The sequence below is a fragment of the Equus przewalskii genome, chromosome 15 (assembly GCF_037783145.1).
Source record: "Equus przewalskii isolate Varuska chromosome 15, EquPr2, whole genome shotgun sequence".
NCBI classification, from domain to species: Eukaryota; Metazoa; Chordata; class Mammalia; order Perissodactyla; family Equidae; genus Equus; species Equus przewalskii.
Window position 1 is genome coordinate 29,579,494 of NC_091845.1, and position 23,957 is coordinate 29,603,450.

Genomic DNA, 23,957 nt, shown 5'->3' on the forward strand with positions numbered 1-23,957 from the left:
TAATCAGGTGAGTGCAGTTTAATGCAAATACTTCTTTAGCCGAGGCTCATAAACTGGTCTACTCAATATTATGGTCCCAAATATTGGTTCAATGCTTACGGCTTACATAAATGGCTTTCCTTTGGGGTTAGGTTAGGGGAAAATCAATAACAAGCAGCTGGAAATGCAGAAAGGAACTGTGTACTTACACTCCATCATGATGTACCCCTGCTCCCACCCAGCACCACCTCGCATTTATCTTTTCTGGGGTTTTTGTTTCCAGCTGACTTTTTTTTTTTTTTGGTCACATTTAGGGCTTCACAGTGATATGAAAAGCCACCCTGACTCCTCCATCATTAAATGGGAAATGCATATGAACAAATAGAAGAATTGCTGCATATAATACAGCTAAAATACAATGTTATCATCATCCCACTCTGAGCATTTCTCAGGATGGTTTATGCCCCAGCAGTTAATCGTTTGCTATTGTTGGTGTACCAACACAATGCTATTAGGAACGCAGAATTCTCAGGCTTTCCCTTTAGATTGTTCTCATGTAGCCTAGGCAGAATTTAGATATTTGTAAACGGATTTTGAACAGTGGCCTTTCTTCACAATATAAAATTCAGATAAGTGTAACTGGTCATGGCCCAACTCTTGTTTATTAATTAAGGCTTTATAATATGGCACCAGTTTTGGAAGCTGGGGCTTATGCAAAGAGGAATACTAATTACATTCTGCATTTTCTGTAATAATGGGGCAATTTTTTGGACAATGCAGTTTATGCAGACAATGCATCCAGCCCATATGTAGTTTATTAACAAGGAGGCTCTGAATGTTTAATGGGAGACTGATACAGCTGTGAAACGGTGGCATAAATAATATTCCTGGCCAGGCTGGGGTGGTGGCAATATGTTGCATGCTGTTAACCTCAAGAGGTCTCCAAATAGCTTTTATGTGTGCCTGCTATATATTTAGTGACCATTTCTTGATGCAGGGGAAGCCAAGTGACTTGAGAAATCTATTTGGTAATTTTGTTTTTTCATTCTCTTAACATTTGCTGAAACTTTAAAAACAATAGAACTTTACATTTGTATGGATTTTTTTCTTAGTTTTTCCCAAGAATGGTCATTTTTATAATTATTATCATGGATTTCTTATAATGGCCAGATGACAATCAAAATAGGCTACCATTTTTTCCACTAAAATTTTTTTATTGAGATATAATTCCTATACCATAATATTAACCCTTTTAAAGTATGCAATTCAGTAGTTTTAGTATTTTCACCAAGTTGTGCAACTATCATCATCACCACTTTCTAATTCCAGAACATTTTCAACGCCCCACAAAGAAACCCTGTACTGATAAGCAGTCTACTCATCCTCCCCTCCTTCTAGGTCCTGGGAACCACTAATCTACTTTCTGTCTCTATGGATTTGCCTATTGTGGATATTTCATAGAAATGGAATCAGACAATCTGTGGTCTTTGGTGACTGGCTTCTTTTACTTAGCATAATGTTTTCAAGGTTCATCTGTGTTGTGGCATGTATCAGTACTGCATTTCTTTTTACTGCTGAGTAGTAGCCCATTGTACGAATAGATTTCATTTTGTTTATTCGTCAGTAGATGCATGTTTATGTTGTTTACATTTTTTGACTATAATGATGCTATGAGCTTTTGTATTCAAATTTTTGTTCGCATTTATATACTTTTTCCCTCTGGGGCACATACCTAGGAGTAGAATTCCTGGGTCATATGGTAACTATGTTTAACTTTTTGAGGAACTGCCACATTGTTTTCGAAAGCACCATTTTACATTGCTGGCAGCAGTGTATGAGATTTCAAATTTTTCCACATCCTAGGAAACACTTGTGATTGTCTATCATTTAGATTATAGCCATCCTAGGGGGTATGAAGTGGTATCTCATTGTAGATTTGATTTGCATTTCCCTTTTGATTAATGATGTTGAACATCTTTTTACGTGCTTATTGGCCATTTGTATATCTTCTCTGTGGGCTACCATTTTTTAAGCCCTATTTTATAAATGAGAAAACAAAGGCACTGAGAGGAAATGAAAACTTACCACGGTCACTGCATGAGGTAATAGCCCATCAGTACTGGAATTTAAGTTTTCTGACTCAGTGATGCAAAAGCTTAGAGGTTGAGCACCTAATAATGAAATAAACTATACACTATTTGCATTTATAACTCTTTTATTTGCAAGTGACAGAAACTCAGCTCTAACTGTGCCTTAATGAAAGTAAGGGGATTTTGGCTTACCTATCTGAAAGTTAAGAGCTTTGCCTTCAGGAATGGCTGGATCTAGCAGTTCAAAGATGGCATCAGAAATCTGTTTCTTCATCTCTTAGTTTTACTTCCATCAGACTGGTGTCATGCATAGGCCTCTTTTTGTGGTAGTTAGATGGCCACCAGCAGCTCAAAGTTTGTATCTTACCAGCTCAGCATGCCAGCACGATTTTTTTTTAAACTCCTCTTTCTCAATAGTTCCAGTCTAAATTTTAGGATTGAGTAGCATTGGACTGATTTGAATCAATGATTGATTACCTAAATCATTCATCAAATGAAATACACTGATTGATTGCTTGCCTGCTATGGTGGTGGGGCATGAAGTTAGCTCCATCCATGCCATCTGGTCTGAGAGTTGGGAAAAGGATGTTCCCCAGAGGAAAGTCAGAATGCTGACACCAGCATAATGGGGAAGGCGTGTTGGGGCGAACAAAACTCAGATGTCCTACTGTGCTACTCAATCTTTACTTTGGGCCTCGATTTACCATTTACTGGTTTCTTGTTTTCTGTGGAAAGCAATTTTTGGTCTCTTACAAGTGAAGGGTTAATCAACCAATCCACATTTATTTCTCTGGTATTGAGGGATAATCTGTTTTAATAAATGCTAATAAGTTTGCTTGTAGTTAAAGGTAATTGGCTTTTCATCGTAATTCTTGATGCTGGTCATTTTGTGTCTGAGTTTTTCCAAACAGCTTTGGTTCAATGTTTGGGAAGTGAAACAGCCCCTTGAATAAAAATATCAATATAGCTATTACTTATTTATTTAAATTAGCAATCCCTGTGAAATCATTCACCCTTTATGTATTTTAGTATGTTTTACAAGGCACAACAAAATCAGCCTCATCACATAGTGAATTTTTTATACAGGTTAAAATTTAATGGGTAAGGTAAATCTGACATAGTCAATAAAGTGTAAATATTTTTTCTTCTTTAGCTCTTACCTAACTCTTCAGCTTTAGATACCTGCCTTTCCTCATCCTAAGTCATCCAGCTTCTCAAACAGAGAGAAGTTGAGAAGCAGCAGAAGTTACATATTATGTTTTTTCTCTTGTGACCCGTAAAATTGATGTGTATCTTATCCATATGATCCCGTTTTCCACTCACATACCAACTCTGTTTCTTAGACAAAATCCATCTAGCTGCTGTTAAAAAGGATTCTAAAGTCACATCCAGACTCAGCAGAAAAGAGCACTGTGATCAATTAATGATGTCTGTCAGTGGCCCAGGATATGAAAGAGATGGCACTTGTATCATCTGTTTTCCTCCTTGCTCACATCTTGAAACTAAGCTCCAACACTGAACGTTTGCAGGACTGGAACAGTTGCCCTGATGATTCAGGGCTACAGATGGCTGCTGCTTCCATTGCCCAGATAAGCTGTTTTGCTTTGCCTGTACAGCTCAGTGTTTGAATCTTCAAGATTGCCTTAACTATGGAGACTTGACTTAGACTTACTATTTTGATCCAGCAGTGCACCAAATGTAGAACAAAAACTGCTAGCTCAGCAAGATCAGGCAAATAGATCATTTATTCACCCCAAGCGTACGTCTAGTGCCTGCAGGGTGTATAACACTCTGCTAAGTCCTTAGGGGTGTGAAGGTGCTAGGAGACATGGTCTTCAGCTTTAGAGATCTCTCGTCTAGGTTTTATTAGAGCAGGGAATGGAAGGCTCACAAATGAAGCACCAAGTGTACACAGAAAGACTGAAGGAATAAAGCAGTTTGATATTGAGGAATGAAGGCTAGAGTGATCCGGGGAAGATTGTATGGAGGAAATATTTTCTTGAGCAAAGTCTTAGAGGAAGTGATGGACAGAGATTGGTGGCTGGGGTGCGGGTGAATGGTGAAAAAGACTAAAAGCTATTGGCTGAAGGTTGGCATAGCTCAGAGGTCTCAATCTGTCAGCTCGCTGGCCCAAAATGAACAAGTAAACAAAACAGATGTCTACTATCCTAAAATATAGAAATAGAATATATTGGAAAAATGGAAGGTTTCATGCAAAAATTAGAAAATATGGAAATTTAAGTAAAATGCAGGTTTTCTTACTTTCCTAGAAAAACTGGAAGATCTCACAACATTGAACCTAAATTCCTAGTAGGCAACAATGGCTGGAGGTGAATAACAATTGCCACAGTAGACAAATAGTTTGCCTCAGACTCTTCCTCTCTCTTAAGTCTCCTAACACTGAGGTCAAAGGTCAATTGCTATCTAGTATCATGCTTGCACTATTGAGACCATTTCTTTGTACCTATGTCTCCAACAAAGTTGGGAAAATGAAAAATAAATTTTGAGAAGTCTCTGTTACACACACAGAAAGGGCAAGGAGATAGTGTGTTTAATATGCAATCAAGTGTACTGGTGTCTATTGTTCTTATAACTAGATTGCTTTACTCATTTGTTTACATTACATCCCAGCGCAGTAGGCATTTGAGTTGCATTCCTCCTGGGATTAGCAAAAAGCAGGTAGAGTTTAGCAAAAAGAATATGGAGAATGGAAGAGAGTTCCCTTCTAGCTGGAATAGAAACCACTGTTTTATGATATTTTATCTGCAAAACCTTGAGAGAAAGGCTTAAATGGCAAACTGAAGAATTTAGTTTTGACTCGTCTGAAAAGGTGGGTATTGAGGGTCAGTATTGTTAATGGAAATGTTAATGAGCATTTGAAGAAAAGAGTTAATATGGATTTGCCAAAAATGAAGTGACCAGAGTAATCTTCCTTTTTTGACAGGGGTTACTGGAGTAGAAGATAAAGTCAAGTATGAGAAATAGTGTATTTCAGCAATATATATGTATCTCCAGGCTTTTTTGTGGTCAAGACTGAGAAATATGACACAGTTGATAACACAGCCATGAATTTAGAGCTGGTGGGATAATTTTTAAGTTTTCTACAGAATTTTAAAGGTTTGCCACAAAGCTTAAGCTCTGTTATGGAAAACAAAATTGAGATTTCCCTGTCTATTTGATTATGGATATAGTGTGCTCCTTTTTATTACTGTTTCATGAATCAAATGATTTAATCCAGGTTTCAATTTATAAAATAAATTTGGATAATACTTTAGTAATAGGATGAATGTTCTTTGATCTCCTGGATGAGCTTTATTTTCTGAAGTCCCATAAGTAAGTTACCTTTGCTTTTCTATAATGGGCCTCCTTCCTTATCCATGTTTTATATTGATACGGTTTTCCGACCATACAAACTATACAACAGCATCACAGTAGAGTCACTATTTGCCTCTATTGCTGTTAGCTGGATTAGTCTTATCGTAATTATGTCTTTGACATAGCTGCTCTGGCTTCTCTATCTCTTTCTTGTTTATCTCAGTTAAAATATATAAAAATGTATTAAAGCTTCAATACACTGGATTCTCTAGGGGCTGAGACCTATATTAAATTGTAGCTTCCTAAATATAGGGAGAGAGTAGAGGGACTTGGAACATTTCTGATGTTGAGTTTTTATTATATTGTGAGCTTTCCTTCAGCGCTTTAAGGATCCACCTTTCTCAGTATGAGTGGAAGTGGTGAAATCGAAAGGGAAATTGTTTTCTGCATTCTCTATAATGGTTTTTATTTAAGAATGATAAAGCAATACTTGCTAGGCTCAGACCAGTTCTGCAATAGACAATGCTGTAAATCCCAGGGGAGGTGCAGTGATGTTTCTGTGTTGGGAGGAAATAAACTTCAAAATGTTATTTGGCATATAAAGTTATTATAAGTATGCTGAAGACAGTTTGCGTGGTGTGAAAAAAGACTCAACTTGGAGTTGGTCTGGCCATGCTTAACCCTGTATGTCTAGTTGTTTCCATTCTGAAACAATATAGAGACACTATTAAGAGGACAAGGTTCAAGGCCTCACTCCACTTCTTATATAGGTCAAGTATCCTTCTAGCATCTCCTTTTCCTCCTATACAAAATGGCAATAATAGTAGTACTTACCTTCTACATTTTGGATTAAATAAACTAGTTTCCATCTTTCAGGTGCTTAGATGGAGCACTGTATAATGTAAGACTCAATACATGTCAGCTATTATCACTGTATTTATTATTAAGGACTCAGCTGGTATAGGGAAAGGGAATTAGACTTGAAATGAGGAAATCTGGATTTTCTGCTGTAAAGCTATTTGAACTTGGAAAAGCCAACTTACTTCTTTGTCCACAAATTCTGCACTGAAAAATGACCAGAATCACCCTACTAGACCTCTGGGTCTGGGAACAAAGTGAGTTAGTGAAAGGAGAAGTTTCAGACATCTGGGAAAATGCTCCCAAGATGAAGTTGCTCTAGAGATTCAGTTTTTTCAAAGCTACGTTTACTTGCATCTTTCCCTATAGACAAGCGGAAAGGGTAGTTTTGAAAATTGACACTATCTATTATATTATTGATTATTGAATTCCTAATTCTCATATTGGAAGTAATTGACTTCATATCTGGAGTTTTAATCCAGTTCTAATTGACTCACTTCATCAATCACCTAGTCACTAATGCAATATTTGGAGTGTTGACAAAACCTATTCAGCCATCAGATCAACCTTGAGTGATAAGATTTGTAACCCTTTGTTGGCTTAGAAAAGGAGCCAGCCCTTTGTTTTCAGCTCCCCAACCAGAACTAGGAATGTCATTGACTGGTGCTAGATTTTGGCTTATTTTTGGATATTTTGCATATATGCTTACCTACCATTTCTTAGAAACTGTTATCAGACATTCCTTGGCCTCCACTTCCCAGTGCTACTCCTTCCCTCAGTTTGTTATCCTTTTTCCTGGGAGCTCTGTGAGCTAAGGAATATTACTTTACATTGGTGTGCCTTGCCCTCAGTATCATCATTGGCAAGATAGAGTTCTGTCTATCTCGCTATGTTGGCGGAGAAGATCATATAAGTTAAATCATGTGAAGTGCTTATAAGTTAATGCATGTTAAATGCAAGCATAGTACCTGGCACATGCTATGTACTAAACAGCTATTAATTATTATTAATAATAGTTACTATTATTAGTAGTAGTATGTCAGTTGATAATAACAGTACTAATCAGCTAGTAATAGTTGTGCTGCTTCCTGAAATAGCAGAATATTAAGCGTATTTCTAAAGTAGAACAAAAGACTACATGCAAAAGCTTAAAGAAAGGCTCTCAGGCTGTTGGTCATATACCTAGATTCTGTGTACAGGTACTTTTTTGACTTGTGTAGCCAAAAATTACAGGAAAATATCTCTGGAGGTAATTCAAAAGATGCCACAGGACAACTGGATATCCACATACAAAAGAATGAAGTTGGACCACTACCTCACACCATATACAAAAATTAATTCAAAACAGATCAAAGACCTAAATAGAAGAGCTAAAACTATAAAACTCTTAGACAAAAATATAGATATAAATCTTCATGACCTTGTGTTAGGCAGTGGTTTCTTAGATATGATGTCAAAAAGTGCGCAACATAAAAAAGGATAGATAAATTAGACATTACAAAAATTTGAAACTTTAATGCTTTGAATGGCCCTGTCAAGAGAATAAAAAAACAACTCACGGAATGGAAGAAATTTTTTGCAAATCTGATATATCTGACAAGGGACTTGTATCCAAAATATATAAAGAACTCTTACATATCAATAATAAAAAGACAAATAGCCCAATTCAAAAGGAACAAAGGATCTGAATAGACATTTATTCAAAGAAGATAGAAAAATGGACAGTAAGTCCATGAAAAGATTCTTAGCATTATCAGCCATCAGGGAGATGCAAATCAAAACCACAATGAGATACCACCTCACATGTACTAGGATGGTTGTAATTAAAAGGACAGATAATAACAAGGGTTAGTGAGAATGTGCAGAAACTGGAACTCTTATACACAGCTGGGGGGAAGTAAAATGGTGCAGCTGCTTTTGAAAACAGTTGGAAATTTCTTAAAAAGTTTAACATAAATATGGCCCAGCAATTCTACTCTTGGGTATGTACTATCCATGGGAAATGAAAGCATATGTGTATGTAGAAACTTGTACACAAATGTTCGCAGCACCATTATTCATAACAGCCAAAAAATGGAAGCAACCCAAATGTCCATCTACTGATGAATGGATAAATAAAATGTGGTATATCCATACAATGGGATATTATTCAGCAATAAAAAGAAATGAAGTAGTGATAACATCCTACACGATAGATGAATCTTGAAAACATTATGCTAAGTAAAAGAAGCCAGTCACAAAAGACCACATATTGTTTGATTCCATTTATGTGAAATGTCCAGAATAGGCAAATCCATAGAGACAGAAAATAGCTAAGTGGTTGCCTAGAATTAGGGGGTTGGGAGGAAATGAATAGTGACTGCTAGCAGGTGTGGGGTTTCTTTCTAAGGTGATGAAATGTTCTAAAATTGATAGTAGTGATGGTTGCACAACTCTATGAATATACTTACAACCATTGAATTGTACACTTTAGATGGATTAATTGTATGGTGTCTGAATTATATCTGAGAAAAAGCCGTTATAAAAACAGACAAAGAAGAGATGCCACATGGCTTGTTACCTCTGGAAGGAGCTTGAAGTGTGCTAGAGTAAATGCTTCCCTTGTCGCTATCACGTAAGTTCTGTGACGACTGAGACTTAGTTTAATTCCCTGCTATAAACCCTGTGTCTAGAAATAGAGGCACACAGTCAAATATTTGTTGAATGAATGACTGTGTTCATGGTCCCCAGTACTACCCCCTGCTTTGCTAATTCTTTGGAAGAATTCATAGGACTCAGAAGTTGTTATACTTGTGATTATGTTATAGTGAAATGATACAAAGTAAAATCAGCATAGGGAAAAGGGCATAGGGTGAAGTATGGTGGAAATCAGGCACGACCTTCCAAGAGTCCTCTTCCAGTGGAGTCACACAGGATGTGCTTAATTCCTCCAGCAAGGAGCTGCAATGTCAAGCATTGTTTGCCAAGGAAACTCGCTAGAGACTCTGCATAAGGTTTCTGCTGGGGGCTGATCTGCCTAGCACGTCTCCAAATTCCAGACTCCCAGAAGGAAAGCAGGTGTTCGGCATAAACCATATTATTTGTACAAACAATTAAGGCATAGTGGCCACTTCTATCATTTAGGGAAAATTCTGCGACAGCGTAGGGAACTGTTTACCAGCCCAAGTTCCCAGATGCCAGCCAAGGGCCAACCTTGCAAGCAAGCCTGTCTAAGGATAGGCTATCTCAGGTCTGCTATGTTGATTGTTTCCTGAACAGTGAATAGAAGGATGCTAGGTTCTAAGATTCCGTATGATGTATAACAAGCCGATATGTGCAAAAGTATTAGGAAGGGGCATCAGTGTGCCCTGGGAAGAGTGTTGCCTTGCACACAGCTGGCAACTCAATGCATGCTCATCTCTAATGAGGAAGAAGAGTCCAGAGTCTGTACTCTTAACTCATTTTTCTTCCTGGATGCCTGGAAACAGGAAAATTAAAGCCTTAAATTAATGATTCTCAAGCAGGGTAAGTTTGTCCCCCAGGGAACATTGGCCATGTCTAGAGACATTTTCAGTTGTCATAACTGAGAAGGGGGTGCTACTAGCAACTAGGGGGTAGAGGCTAGGGATGCTGCTGAGCATCCTACAATGTACAAGACAGCCTTTCACAAGAAAGAATTACCTGGGCCAAATGTCAACAGTGCTGAAGTTGAGAAATTCTACCTTAGAGAATATATATAGGGGACAGCAGAGCCTAAGATAGTTATCTATAAATCTATAGGGTGGAATGAGACAAGTAAGGTAATCAGGCAATAACTCCCCACCTTTTGTGCCCATCCCATCCCACACTCCCCTTTCATATTTCTTGAGGTCTATGACCTGAAAATTACAAATTTTTCCTCTATTCTGAATCTACTGGTAAAGGAAATTATGGGCAGTGGGAAGAAGGCAGCCCCTTCTCTGAGGATAATGGCCTGGATTTGGGGGTTTCAGATCTCTTGCCTCACATGGGTTGCCCAGTTACTGGCTCTGAAGGAATGTGTGAGGATAGAACTATCAGCCTTCATGTTTTCATTGTTGAATTCCTAATAGCTGAGAGTTATTCCTGACCATATCATCTATGAGCCCTTCCTATTTACCACTGCTCTTTATAGCCTCATCTCCTTCCTTCTCTTTTCATAATATCTTTCAAAGTGGAAGCTAATGGGAATTTTGGTGCTCTCCAACTCCTAACTGGTATGTCTAATGCCATCAGATTGAATTAATTTGAACTATTAAGCATGAAGTACATATTACCATGGAGCCTATTCTAAATTTATTATTGTTAGTTTAATTGTTATGGCTAATCATTGATTGTGATTTTTCTGGGTGCTTGAAATAATAATACTCTTTTTTATAATGCCTTTCATTTGAGGATCTTGAAAAGCCTCCATCCTGGAACCACTTAGTGTAAAATTGTCATTATCTGTGTATTCTCATTTGGCTGAAGTTCGAGGAGGAGTATGCCAGTGGATCATTTAAAAAGCCAAGAAAAATTTATATTCATGAATCATGCCCTTTTTTTGCTTTATTTTTTTTTGCAATTTACCAGCATGGAGAAACAGGAGGAGAGGGAATTTAGCCCAGTGGGATATTATTTGCAGAGAGCAATCCGGTGTCTTTTGTAACAATTCTGCACCCTTTGTGTTGGCTTAGTATCAGCTTTGACTTAGTAGGTTTTAATTTTAAATGGTATTCAGATTGTTTGAGGCCTGCATCCTGCTTTTTCTGGCAATGTAAGGCATTTTGGTTCAGCGTGAGTGTGTGTATATGTGTGTGTGTCTGTTTTGAGTCCTTAAAAGGGATAAAGGTTCTTTAGATACCCATCATCTGTATCACATTTGGAAAAGTTCAAAATGAGTAAGTAACATAGTGTCACATGTCTGTACTTAAATGTATATTTAGATACACAGAAGTTTGGTCATTAGGAAGAAGAGGCCTGTTAAAGTAAGTGTGGTCTCTTGGTGCCCCAAATACTTCGGTAGTGAGGGAGACAGACGGTAAGTTCAAGTGGTTCCCTGCCTACCTATGTCTTATAGCCTGTATGGACACTCAAGAGGGCTAAAATTTTTTTCAGCAGTTGAAATTAATTGCTCCCATAAAGCAATTGCTTCAGCGAGACAATTATGACAGGTTTTTTAATGGCATCCTAATGAATTTTGTTAAATCAACACTTAACGCTAAGGACCAGAATCATCTTCACCTGTTGCTGCACCCCCTCCCTATAGTGGTTCAGGCAACTTGCATTTCCCCAGAAAGGTTTCACTTTGCCTTTGGTGATACATGGAGAGTTTCTACCATCTGGATACTGTCAAGAGGCTTGAGGAAAATGAATTGCTGGACTTTACTACCTGAATTCTTATTGTTGTCCCTTTCCATGGGAGAAGTGAGGCCATGGACTCATGCCATGAATAATGAAGACTCTTCTTGTCACTCAGCATGCATTTCTCTGGAAGGCTGGGAGGCCACAGTGAGAAAAAGGGTAAAGCAGTTGTTCTCCATTGTGGCTGCACATTGAAATCCCCTCTGGAGCTTTAAAAACCTTCAGGTCTCTGGGTCCCATCCCCAGAGATTCTGATTTAATTGGTTTGGGGCAGAGCCTTGCCATTGAGAGGTTTAAAAGTTTCCCAGGTGATTCTAATTGTTAGCCACCTTGAGCCCTGCTTGGTCTCTAGTTTTTAGTAGGGCTAATATTCAAAATACATAACTGGTACAGCACTGTGTTCTTGCTCACTACCAGGCACTGTGCTAAATGCTTTATGAGTATTAATCTGTTTGATTGTCACAATAATCATATGGTTGAACATTCATTAATTCCTACATTCATTTATTCAACAAATACTTGTGGGGCACAGGCAATGGGCCAGGCAGTGTGTTGGTTGTTGGGGAGGAAGGTCAGGGAATAATTTCAGGGTTGATGACATTTGAGCTCACATTTAAAGACTGAGGAGGCGTTCACCAGGCAAAGAAGAGAAGGAAGGCAGTGCATGCAGAGAGGATGGCTTTTGCAAATGTACTGTATTGGGAAGGAAGATGGCTAGTTCAAGGAACTGAAAGAAAATGAGTGCTTCTGGATCAGTGGAAGCTGGGGGAAGCATGACTCAAGATAAGACATAGAGGTGGTCAGGGCTGCCTGGGCATAGGTTGTAGTTCTGGTAAAGGCTTTTGGCTTTTGTTTTAAAACCAGATAGAAGATCTGATCTCATTTGCATTTCCCAGACTCTCTCTCTGGTTGCAGTAGGGAGAATAGGTAAGAGGGAAGCAGGAGTGGATGCATTGTAATGAGCTGGGTGGCCATTGCAGTAGATCTGGACAGAAATGAGAATGGCTTGGTCTAAAATAGTGAAGGGAAAGAGAGAAATGGGCATAGCTGAATGATATTTAGGTGGTGAAATCCTTAGGATTTGGAGATGGGTTCAAAGGGACAGGAGAGGAAAATGACCGCCACCTCCAATTTTACTATTATAAACCCCAATTTTCTGATGAGCTGATGAGAATTAGAGCAGTGCTTCTCCAACTTTAATGTGTGTAGGGATTGCCTGTGGATCTTGCTACAATGCAGATTCTGGTTCAGTAGGTTGGCAATGAGGCCTGCAATTCTGCCTAATAAGCACCAAATGATGCTGATGCTGCCGGTCCATGGACCACACTTTGAGAATCAAGGGTTTGGAGAAGTGAAGTAGCTTATTCAAGATGTCATGGAGTGGAGTCTGCACTTTTAACCATGTCTGTCTGCCTCCAAAGCCCATGATTAAAAATCATGAGACTAAAAATCTGGGTTAAGTCGGTAATTTAATCATAAATTCTGACTCTCGAAAGATGGAGCTGGTATAAAAAGTCTGTTGGGGACAACCTAGGATGTTTGTACACCAGACTAAGAAATTTGGATTCTATCTATAGGCAATTGGCAGCCATTGAAAATGTGTAGGCAGAGAAGGGTCCAATCAGAAAGCTTACATTATGGTTTCTGGATGTATTTCCTGTGAGTGTTTTGTTTGTTCTTTTTAGTATAGATCTCTTAGGTCAAACTGAAGTGCAGTTACAAAAAACAACTTCGAACTTTGTAAGTAATAGGGGTGGTTTATTAGATCATCTACTCTGTAATGAGGGCAATAATTGGCTCTTATTTACTGTTTCCTGCCCAATCATCCCAAGGCATTTTACTAATAAGCATCATCTTTCTTTCAGAGCTGAGGAAGCCAATGGAGAGAGGCTAAGGGACTTGATGTAGTGGGACTGACTTCTGGGCATGCCTTCACCATTTCTGTGTCATCTAGATTCTTCTACCACAGTTCAGGTACATACCTGAACATTTACGTTAACTGCTTGATCTACCTGAATCAGTATTTCCTGAATGTGTCCCAGGGACTGCCAACCTAATAAGAAACTAAAAGAAAAAAAAAAAAACGTCAAACATTCGGAAAGTGCTGTGTGCTTTATCTCCTTCTTGGAAATGTGTAATGCACATCAGCATGGCGCTGAGAAGTCTCACAGTAAAAGAATTTGTTTAACTCTGTAGAACTCAGTGTTTTTCCAAACTAATTTGACTTTAGAATTATCCCTAACCCTTTTCTCCCTCCCAACTCTTGACATTCCATTCAGCAGTTGTTCTGTCTGGGGCAGTTTATGAAGTGCTGGTCTGGCCTCACAGCCACGTGCAGTCTTTGAATGCATCCAGATCAGTTCCCTGGGCCTGTGCTCTTCTCTTGAGTGACTGGCAGATTTGGCGTTTTGGCATCTAGGACAAGAGAACAGTCTAGTTTTTATTTTGCTTTTACTTAAGCCAGGTGCCTTTGTAACTGTTAAAACCACGTGTCTCTACTTCAGAGGTTAGTTGGAAGGAAAAATCACTGATTTATCTGCATGTTTCCCTGTTGTCTGGAAGAGATGAGTCATGCTTTTGTTTCTTTTCTTTGTTTCTACATGTTTAACTCTATTTTGGCAGCCATAGAATCTTTCCTCCCACTCTGTTTCATGTAAGAGATCCCAGGAATAGGATCATTGCCAGACATGACATTTACATTGAGTCTTTTTTTTATGTTAAGTACATAACATGAAATTTGCATGGTTTTTAAAAATCTAATTTAGTAATTTGAAAGTGAACTAAGTTTGTCTTTTTGCCTGAAGGATGTAAAAATCTTGTATAAGATAAAGAAAACCTTTTTTTTAAGAACAAAGTATGAGTCTATGCATAGTTAGCATTCATATGAAACCAGAAAATTCTGGCTAAATAAATTTCAAGATGTTGGTGGAATAACATACATGGTGAGATCCAATACCATACTAAGAATGAAAACAAACATAATTACAGAAGATAGAAAGTTGGATTTAAAAAAAGGTTATTGAATATTTTAAAAAATGAATTTATAGCCACTGAATACACTGTCAAAATGCTGTCAGAGTTTCCTAAGCAGTCGGTGGGTCTGTTGTTTTCAACTTTCGTAGAACTGGTTTATTGTAGACAGCCATAGCTTCCTTGGTCTAGAAAAATGGCTTCACATTTTGGTAGGCAGCAGAATTGACTATGAAGCTCCTTTAAAATACAGATGGCCAGACTTTTACCCAAGAGATTCTGATTAGGTATTCTAGGGGCATGGCACACAGAAATCTGTATTTTCAACCCCAAAACAGGTAATTATGAGATACAGTAAACTTTGAGAACAACTGTTCTAAGATACTCTCTCAAGATCCGGTATACCCAAGATTCACACAGACAATTTAAAATTGCAAATTCTAAGCCACAACCTTCAACAATGGTATACCTTTGTGTAAGATGTGCAGTGCACAACCTACACAGTTGTTCAGGGAGCCCTGCCTCCTCACCTGCAGGTATTCTGCTTTCATAGGTCTATGGTGGATTTCAGGAATGTCTATTTTTAACAAGCCCTCCACATGATTCTGATGCAAGTAATCCAAGAATCATATTTTGAGAATCATTGCTCTAGAAAAGTGGTTCAAAATTGGTAGGTTCTACGGATGGTCCATTAAATGGGGCCATAGACTATCCATTCCTATTAAGATCCAGGCAGAATAATTTAGGTTAGCCATACCTTCCTTAGCAGAAAGCTCCACGGTGCTATGCAAGGCTTGGGCGCTCCCAAGCCGCAGACAGACCACAATTTCCAAATATCATCTTTGCTGTAGGTAAGTCACAGCATTCCTCATGCTCCTGCTGGGTCTGGAGCCAAGAGAAGCACAGGATCTTTGCCTGCGAGCAGGTCAAATAGGTTCCCTCCACCTTGACTCCATGGAGGAGGCATTGCTGCTGCACCATGAGTGTGATCCTGCGAGGGGACCGAGTGACTTTCCATACCAAGGACAAAATAGTGAATATTGCAGGAAAATGTGGATCTGCCACCTGACACTCATGAGTGAACATGCCCAGTGGATAAGTTATAAAGTAGTGATGAGAACTTTCCTCTTTGTCCCCAATTAATTGTTTTTTGTCACGTCTAGAGTTTGAGTCTAGAACAGCAATTCCCAAAGTGTGGTTCACGGGGCCCTGGGGGTCCCTGAGACCCTTTTGGGATGTCAGCAAGGTCAAAACTATATTACCATAAACTAAGTTCTTTGTCTTTTGTACTGTGTTGACATTTGCACTGATGGTGCAAAAGCAATGGTGGGTAAAACAGTAGCATGAATCCGGCCCTGGAGCAAGAATCAAGGCAGTGGCACCAAACTGCACTACTGGTCTTTGATTCTTTACCACCGTGACCTATGGTTAAAAAATAAAAGCCAATTTCATTTAAGAATGTCCTTGATGAAGCAGTAAAAATCATTAATTGAATTAAGTTTTGACTCTCGAGTATACATCTTTTTTTTAGTATTCTGTGTGCTAAAATTGGAAGCACGCATAAGAACTGCTGCTGTGTACTGAAGTATCATACTTGTTTGAGAAAGCGCTTGTACGACTGTTTAAGTTGTGAGCTGAACTAGCTGCGTTTACGTTGAACATCATTTTTTACTTGAAAGAATGACTGACAGATGAAATATGGTTATTCAGACTTCAATATTTGACATTTTCTCAAAAATGCATAAACTGAGCCTGTCACTTTAAGTAAACTATTGGACAGTATTTGTTGTCAATGATAAAATTGAAGCTTTCAAGCAAAAATTAGAATTTTGGAAAACTTGTATCTGCCACCATGAGCTTGACAACTTCCCAGTAGTTAAAGATTTTTCCGATGAGATTGATGGTGATATTAACAAATGTGATTCTTTTTTATATCATGTAATGAAATGTGTCGACATTTGGAAAATCTGCATAATTCAGTGAGCCAATATTTTTGACCAAAGCAATACACGCTTTTACAAAATTTTATATGCATGGGGCAAGGATCCATTCAAAGTGCCACATAGACCATGGATTTTCACATAATAGAGCACTAAAAGTTTATTGCTACAGTTTCAGATTCCACACTACAACTATTAAAGGAATTACCATTTGTCAAGTTTTGAGGCAGTATCCAAAAAAAATATTAACACTTATTTGAAAAGACCATTAAAACACTCCTCCTGGATTTTCTTGACATACTTCAACCAAAACAATATGTCATGACACAACGAAGAAGCAGATATGAGAATCTGCTGGTATTCTATTAAGCCAAGCATTAAAGAGATTTTCAAACCTGTGAGACAATGCCACTCTTCTCACTAGTTCTTTTGTTTGTTTGTTTTGGAAAATATATTCTGTATGTTAACATGTAACGGGTTTATTATTGTTATTTTACAATGAAGTAATAGTGTTTTGAAGGTTTTCTGTTTTAATTTCTAAGATGGTAAATATCCTTAGATATAACCTGTGAAAGCAAAAGCTCTTTGGGGCCTTAAACAATTTTTAAGAGTGTAAATGGGTCTTGAGACCAAAATGTTTGAGAACTGCTGGCCTTGAGAAATATTTACTAAAGTCTTTCTACATAATGCTCTCCCTTGAGATACTCAACAGAAACCCAGCAGCTAAAAACAAAAGGCAACATAGAGCAAGAAGAATTTGGTAGTTAAAAGTTTAGAAATGCTGCTACCTCCAGCCCCTTATGGAGATTCCCTGTGCGTAACAGCACAGTAAAGGTTCAACGTGAGCTTGGTTCAGCTCTCACTCTTTCCTAAACTCATTTGATGATGAAAATATTTTTCCATGGAATAAGCTGTGGGAAGTATTGTTCCTTTGCCAACAATGTGTTATCATTTAAAATGTTTTCTGATATGGTAGGTTAAAAAGTGGTGTGTCGTTATTCATTGGCTTCAGTTATGTTTTCCTTTAGAACAACCTTCAGACAGTAACTTCTCTTCTCATGCCACCAGAGAGGTAAAGATGGGCAGCTACAGAATGTTTCACTACATTCTGGCTTTTCAGTTTTATAAATTTGAGTCATTTCTCCATCTTCAAAAGACAGGCAAATTAACGCAAACCAATGATGGTAAGAAGGGTCATGAATCTTACACATTAATGACTTGAGAAGATGATCTTTGCTCTAGGACAGAAGGCAATTAACTCATCAGGCTATCCCTTTGCTGAAATGAATATCCTTTTGGTAGGACCTGATTTGTCCTTTTTGAGTTAGTAGTTACTCAATCATATATGCTATCTGAATTGGTTTCCTCAGAGGAATTACCCATTATTATCAAGGTTATGTAAATAAGCAGGCTCAGTTTTATCACCACGTATATTTCTCCTAGTAAATGGTGATCCACTGGAATTTAAGTCTGGGAATTGGTTTGCTGATTGCAATTCTTTAGTTGCTAAAGCAAAATTTTACCTGAAGGTAAACCTTCCTAACAGCTCTATTCCCACTTTTAGGAATCTATCCTAAGGAATAAACAGAATGCGATTTAAAACTGTACTTATAAAGATGTCCTCCATAGCATTATTTATAATAACCAAAATTGAAAACAACTAAAATGTTGACATACATAGAAAGAATGAAAAACTATAGCGTATTCACATAAAATGCTATACAGATATTAAAAAGTCTGATTTTAAGACTATTTAAGGATATGGAACAGTGTCTGCCAAATAATATCAGTGAATATAATAGAATAAAAATGTCATGATATATGTTGTCAGATTGTTTTCCAATTTACATTCCCACCAGCCTCTTTGGGCATGCTTCTTTTCCTGCATTCTTGCCAACTATCAGTGTTATTTTAAATAGCATTCTTCAATTTGATAGGGTAAAAATGATATGTCATTCTTATATTAAGGAGACATTCAATGGGGAAGACAAAGAGCAGCAATTGGCATTTCCAGAAGAGACTTGACTCTAATTGCTACCTTGTGGGCAGAACTTCGGTCTGCACTGACTATAGACGGGCTAACTCTGATTACTGACACCAGACATCTCCCGGGGTCTGGGAGAAGGTTCTAGAGCCCAGAGAGGTAATTTGAGTTGAATTAAAAATCACCAAGAAAATTCCATTGTAGTCAAATTTAGCATTTATAATTTGTCCTTGGATAGATTAAATAAATACTATGTTAAGGTCATCTCCATCCATGTGTAAAACCTTCATATAAACATTTAAAGAGACTGAGAGGCAGAGAGAATATATGCCTGTCAGTCTCTTGTGTGTCAGAGGCCTTGCCATTATAAAGTTATAGTAGATCATAGAATTGCCTGTCAAGTGATTAAAATTGTCATCACGGTTTCCATTTTTTATATCCGTTTCTTAGAGCATTTATGTAAAAGTTTTGCAGATTGCCTGTGGGCTTTTTGGTGCCACTAAAGGGACTTGTTGCCTGTTTCCGTTCCCTGCCACTCACCACAGATGTGCCAGTCATGCCTTCAGAAGTGTTTTGTCATAGTCACACTGCAACTGGGTAGACTATTGAAGGAAATGTCAAAAATATAGCTGTGTGAAAAGAATCAGAAGGCAGTGTTGTTATTCAGAGAGTTTGCTTCCGGCTTGGGCTCCTGTTGCATGGAGCAGGTTGGGTGTCTGATTTCAGCAGTGCAATTAATTCTCGGACAAGATGAGAAAAGATGTCACTGCCACGTTTGTATCAACTTGGATGCTGCTCCACTAATTCATGTACTTATTTTCTTTGCAATTTCATCTGAAAGCATCTTTTGAGGGCTTTTTGTTGTTGATTCTTTTTTTTTTTATCTTTTGAATGATGAGAATGGACAAAAACAGAATTCAGCAAAATGTAAATGAATCAGAGCAAATGGGATGCAAGAATATATTGTGCAGATCTGGAATGGAAATAGAGATATTTGTTCTTCCTTTTTTGAGGAGAATCATAAAACTTTCCATGGTGCGTCAGACATAGTGTTTTACATTCTCTATTCCCAGACATTTAAAAGGTGACAAAAAACAGTTTTAAAATGTTGAGGTTATTGTTGTGTGTTCTGACAATAAGTTGTTTATTCTAACACAGAGATTTGTCCTCTAACCCTGATACAGTCTTTCACCATTGCTTTGAATTTCTTCTTTTTAAAATAATGATTCCACTTTTAATGTTTTTGGTTTTGTGCTTTTCTATAATGCAGTCTCTTATTAGAATTATGATGATATCCCAGATGCAGATTTTCAAAGAAATTCTGGACTGAGTCATGGAAAATGGCTATTGTCTATTGAATAAAAGATAGGACACTGGCCTATGCATTATTGGGATATATTTTTGAGAATGCTGTAACAGAAAATATATACTTCTAATATATTCTCATTTAAAGGAAAGATTATTTTCAAATCTTATTGTATAATAGAGAGGTCACAGTATTAAGATAATCAGTTAGGACTTGCTGAGCTGTGAGAGTAGAGGATAGATTGAGGGTGAGTGTTCAGGAAAGGCACAAGTAGCTTTTTAATTGAGCTATAGAATGTTTAGGCTCCTTTCAGCAGTTATATAGAGAATTTTAAGTTTTTGTGTTCATATGTGTATACCATTTACAGCCACATGAATATGTTCTTTAAATGCTTGCACGTATTAACTGGAAACTATGAGTATCAAAATTGTATTTCTGTCTAAGAGATCTAGTAATGGCCTAAAACCACCATACCCAAGTGGTCTTTAGAGGCCAACATTGAATTTCAAAGTTTAATTCAATAGAATTGCTTTTAAAAAAAATACATTAAATCAGAATTAGTGTCCTTTACTCCCATCATGTTTCTCTTTCTTGTATTATTTTTGTGACTCTTGGTTCTAACTCCTGTGGTGACCAAGCCTTCACTTTATTAGTCTTGCAGCCCAACTGTGCAAGAAGCCAAAGGTCCTCATTGCCCTTTGGTCTCCATTTTCTTACCTGTAAAAGAAGGTTATTGATGATCTTTAATGTCACTTTCATCTCTAGAGTTCTATGTGTATGTCTCCTTCCTCTTTTATCCTGCATTCGTTACAGATTTACTGTGAGGATAAAATAGGAAAAGTGTCATGAAAGTAGTTTGAAAATTGTAATGCAGTATAGAAATATAAAGTATGACTATTGCTATCTGATATCATTCTCTGTGGTTGCTCTTATGTTTACGCATGATTGCATTTGTGTGTAGCATCTTAAACTTAAAAAAAGAAATTCCGCAGTGGACTTGATATAGTATGTGCTAAAGAAACACTCATGGATTGACACTCATGGTTCATTCTTCAGCCAGGGATTGTTTAGCTCTTGTACAGAGGGACAGTCGTCTGAAACTCACTGACTAAATAGTTTTCTTTTGGGCATTTCAGGAGGCTAAAGGGCAGGCTGATATCTGAGAGGTAAGAATGTATTCGCAGTCTTCCAGACAACCCAGCAGTTGGTGGTCCGTTTTGAGAACATTGTTTTTAAGAAGCAGCCATAATAAATTATCAGAGGACTGGCCAGTGAACAGTCTGACCCTTGGGTGAATCAGACCACTCTCTTCTCTCTTTTGATTTGTGTTTAAAATCCAGCTAGAATGATGTCGAAGAAATTAAGTTGTAAAAGCTAATTGCAAAAATAAAATTTCAAAGTTGTTTTTATGTCTCTTTGTGCCTAAAGCAAACTCTTGATCCACGTAACAATAACCCCTGGAAATGCCATTTAATTTGGAAGTGCTGATGCAACACTAATGATTTTAGAGCAAATATGTTACTCTCATTCCCTCCATCTGCTATGAATAAAAGGATATGAGTATGAAGTCTGGGAGAGTTGCAGAGAAAATTGTTTCTTAAAAAGTTGGAGATATTTTACAATGTGTGCAGGTGTGAGGGAAGAATAATTCTTTTCTTATTTTGTCAAATGTTTCAAAAAATGAGGGCTTTACTGTAGCTCAATGGAAATGTCAAAAATTTTTCTGCATAGTTTTGCTAAGACTCCAGGAAAGTATCAAATGACTGGAGGACCAACCATCTAGGTTTTATTGTGACACAGTCCTGATGATTCAGATGAAAACATTCCCTACTAGTTTGTTTAGAGGTTCTAGCCAGGGATAAGAGCTACTTCTATACCCCTGACTCAAGAATGGGTCTTCTCTTTCTTTAAGGATTGTACTATTTTGATTCAGTCCACATGTAGTAGTGGGGGAGGAAAAAAATGTATACTCTTCTAGCTTCCTGGCCAACTCTACCAACCAATACTGGTACGACTAGATTTTTGAAAAAATTCTATAGCCATTCATTTGAAAATCTAGAAGAAATGGTGATTCTTTATGAATGTATACATTATCGATATTCACATAAGAAAAGTAAAACATTTTTATACCAATAATCATAAAGGAAAGTGGAAGATTCATAAAAACGTACCATTAAAAAAGGCACCAAGCCCAGATGGTTTTACAACCAAATTAAATCTAAGCTTCAAAAATAAGTACTCTCTATGGTTATCAAAGAATTCATAACTATAAAGAAAGAGGGAAGGGGCCTCAAGTAATTGTACAAATCTAGCATAACTTTATATCAAAACCTGTTATATGTAGCTGTAAAGAGATATTTTATACCAATTTCATTTTTGTATATAGAAATATATAGTTTAAAAAATAGTGACTTAAATCCATCTACTTATGAAAATATAATAAAATGTTTGAAATAAGATTTATTTCAAAACTTATAAGCTGGTTCAGAATTGGAAATTTATGCACACCATTCATCACATCAGCATATTAAAAGATAAAAATGATATGATTTTATCAATACATGCTGTGTTAGTTTCCTAGGACTGCCATTACAAATTCCTGAACTGGTTGAATTAAAACAACAGAAATTTTTTCTCTCACAGTTCTGGATGCTAGGGGTCTGAAATCAAGTTGCCAACAGGCTCATGCTCTCTCTGAAAGATCTACAGGATGATCCTTCCTTGCCTCTTCCCAGCTTCTAGTCGTTGCTGGCATTCCTTGGCGGTAGACACATCACTCCAGTCTCTGCCTTTGTCATCACATGGAGTTCTCCCTGTGTGTCTGTCTGGGTCTCTATTTTCTCCTCCTAAGAGGATACCACTCATTGGATTAGGGCCCATCCTAATCCACTATGACCTCATCTTAACTAATTACATCTGAAAAGACCCCCATTTCAAAATAAGGTTACCTGAAATTCCAGATGGCCATTAATCTGGGGGAGGGGGGGGAGGTTCACATTACATTAAACTGTGAAATATGAAAGCCATTCCTATTAAGACCAGACAACATGCAGAGGGATATTTTGCTGTCGACACTGTTACATAGAATTGTGTTGTGGGTTCTACATGATGTAATTAAACAATAAAATTAAGCAATATAAATATTGGAAAAAATCAAAGTTATTTTCATTTTGAGATGATGTGAATATATTCCTAGAAAACTTGACTATTATAGACTATTACTAAGAAAACAGTAGGCTGGATGGCCACAAGGTAAATATACAAAAATCAAAGTTTCTTTATACCTTCAATAACCAGTTACATAGCAATAAAAAAAATCTCATTTATGTAACAAAATATATAAAATCCTTAGTAATAAATTTAACAAGAGAAATAGTCATACTATATTCCATAATATTTCCTGTTATTATAAAATGTCATTCCTTTCTAAAATAATACATGTGTTAATGGAATTCCAGTCAGAATGGCAACAGGCTTTTATTTTACTCTTCCTTCTAGACATTAAACCTTAATATAAAATTTCTGTTACTAAAACTGTATGTTTTACATGAGAAAAATTTACCATGAGAAATTACCATTTACCAGGAGAAAAACTGATCAATGGAATAGAAAAAAGAGTCAGAAACAGATCCAAATACCTAATAGTGAGCTAAATACTTAGTAAAAGTGGCTTTTTAATTCAGTGGGAAATGGATGCTTATGTGAAAAATGATATTGTAAAAGCTGGCTTTTCATTTGTAAGTTGTAAATTATAGACCCCTATTTCTCACCGTGAAATAAAAAATATAAATTTCAGATAAATTAAAGATATAAATGTACAACATTAAACAATACAAATATTAGAAGACCAGGAACTCCCAGCTGGGAATTGAGAATCGGGCTGGGGAGAGTATTGATTTATTTTATATGTGTGTGTGTATGTCTGTTTTTGCTTAATTTGTTAAGCAGAATCTATTTGTTAACATACATATGTATGTGTTTTGTTTAATTTGTAATGCTGAGTATATACTATTTTTAGATTAAAGTGATTATTCTCTGTACCATTTTTTGTGATTTTATATATGTATGTATTCATCTTCAATCCTCATGATATTATATTTTAAGATAATGCTTGGACCTCATTAAAAAATGAGCAAGGGGCCAGCCTGGTGGCATAGTTGTTAACTTCACAGCCT

At 37.1% G+C, this 23,957-nt stretch overlaps 1 protein-coding gene and 1 long non-coding RNA gene across 6 annotated transcripts in view; one reads left to right on the forward strand and one right to left on the reverse strand.

Moving 5' to 3' along the window:
- The window catches only part of FHIT (fragile histidine triad diadenosine triphosphatase), a 1,361,197-nt gene that overhangs the window by 437,400 nt on the left and 899,840 nt on the right, over nt 1-23,957 (forward strand). The window lies entirely within an intron of this gene.
- Nucleotides 13,320-22,648, reverse strand: LOC103547526 (uncharacterized). Its single transcript, XR_543982.2, has 3 exons — nt 22,424-22,648; nt 20,500-20,600; nt 13,320-13,997 (listed from the first exon to the last, which is right to left on the reverse strand). It is a non-coding gene; the product is annotated as an uncharacterized lncRNA (long non-coding RNA).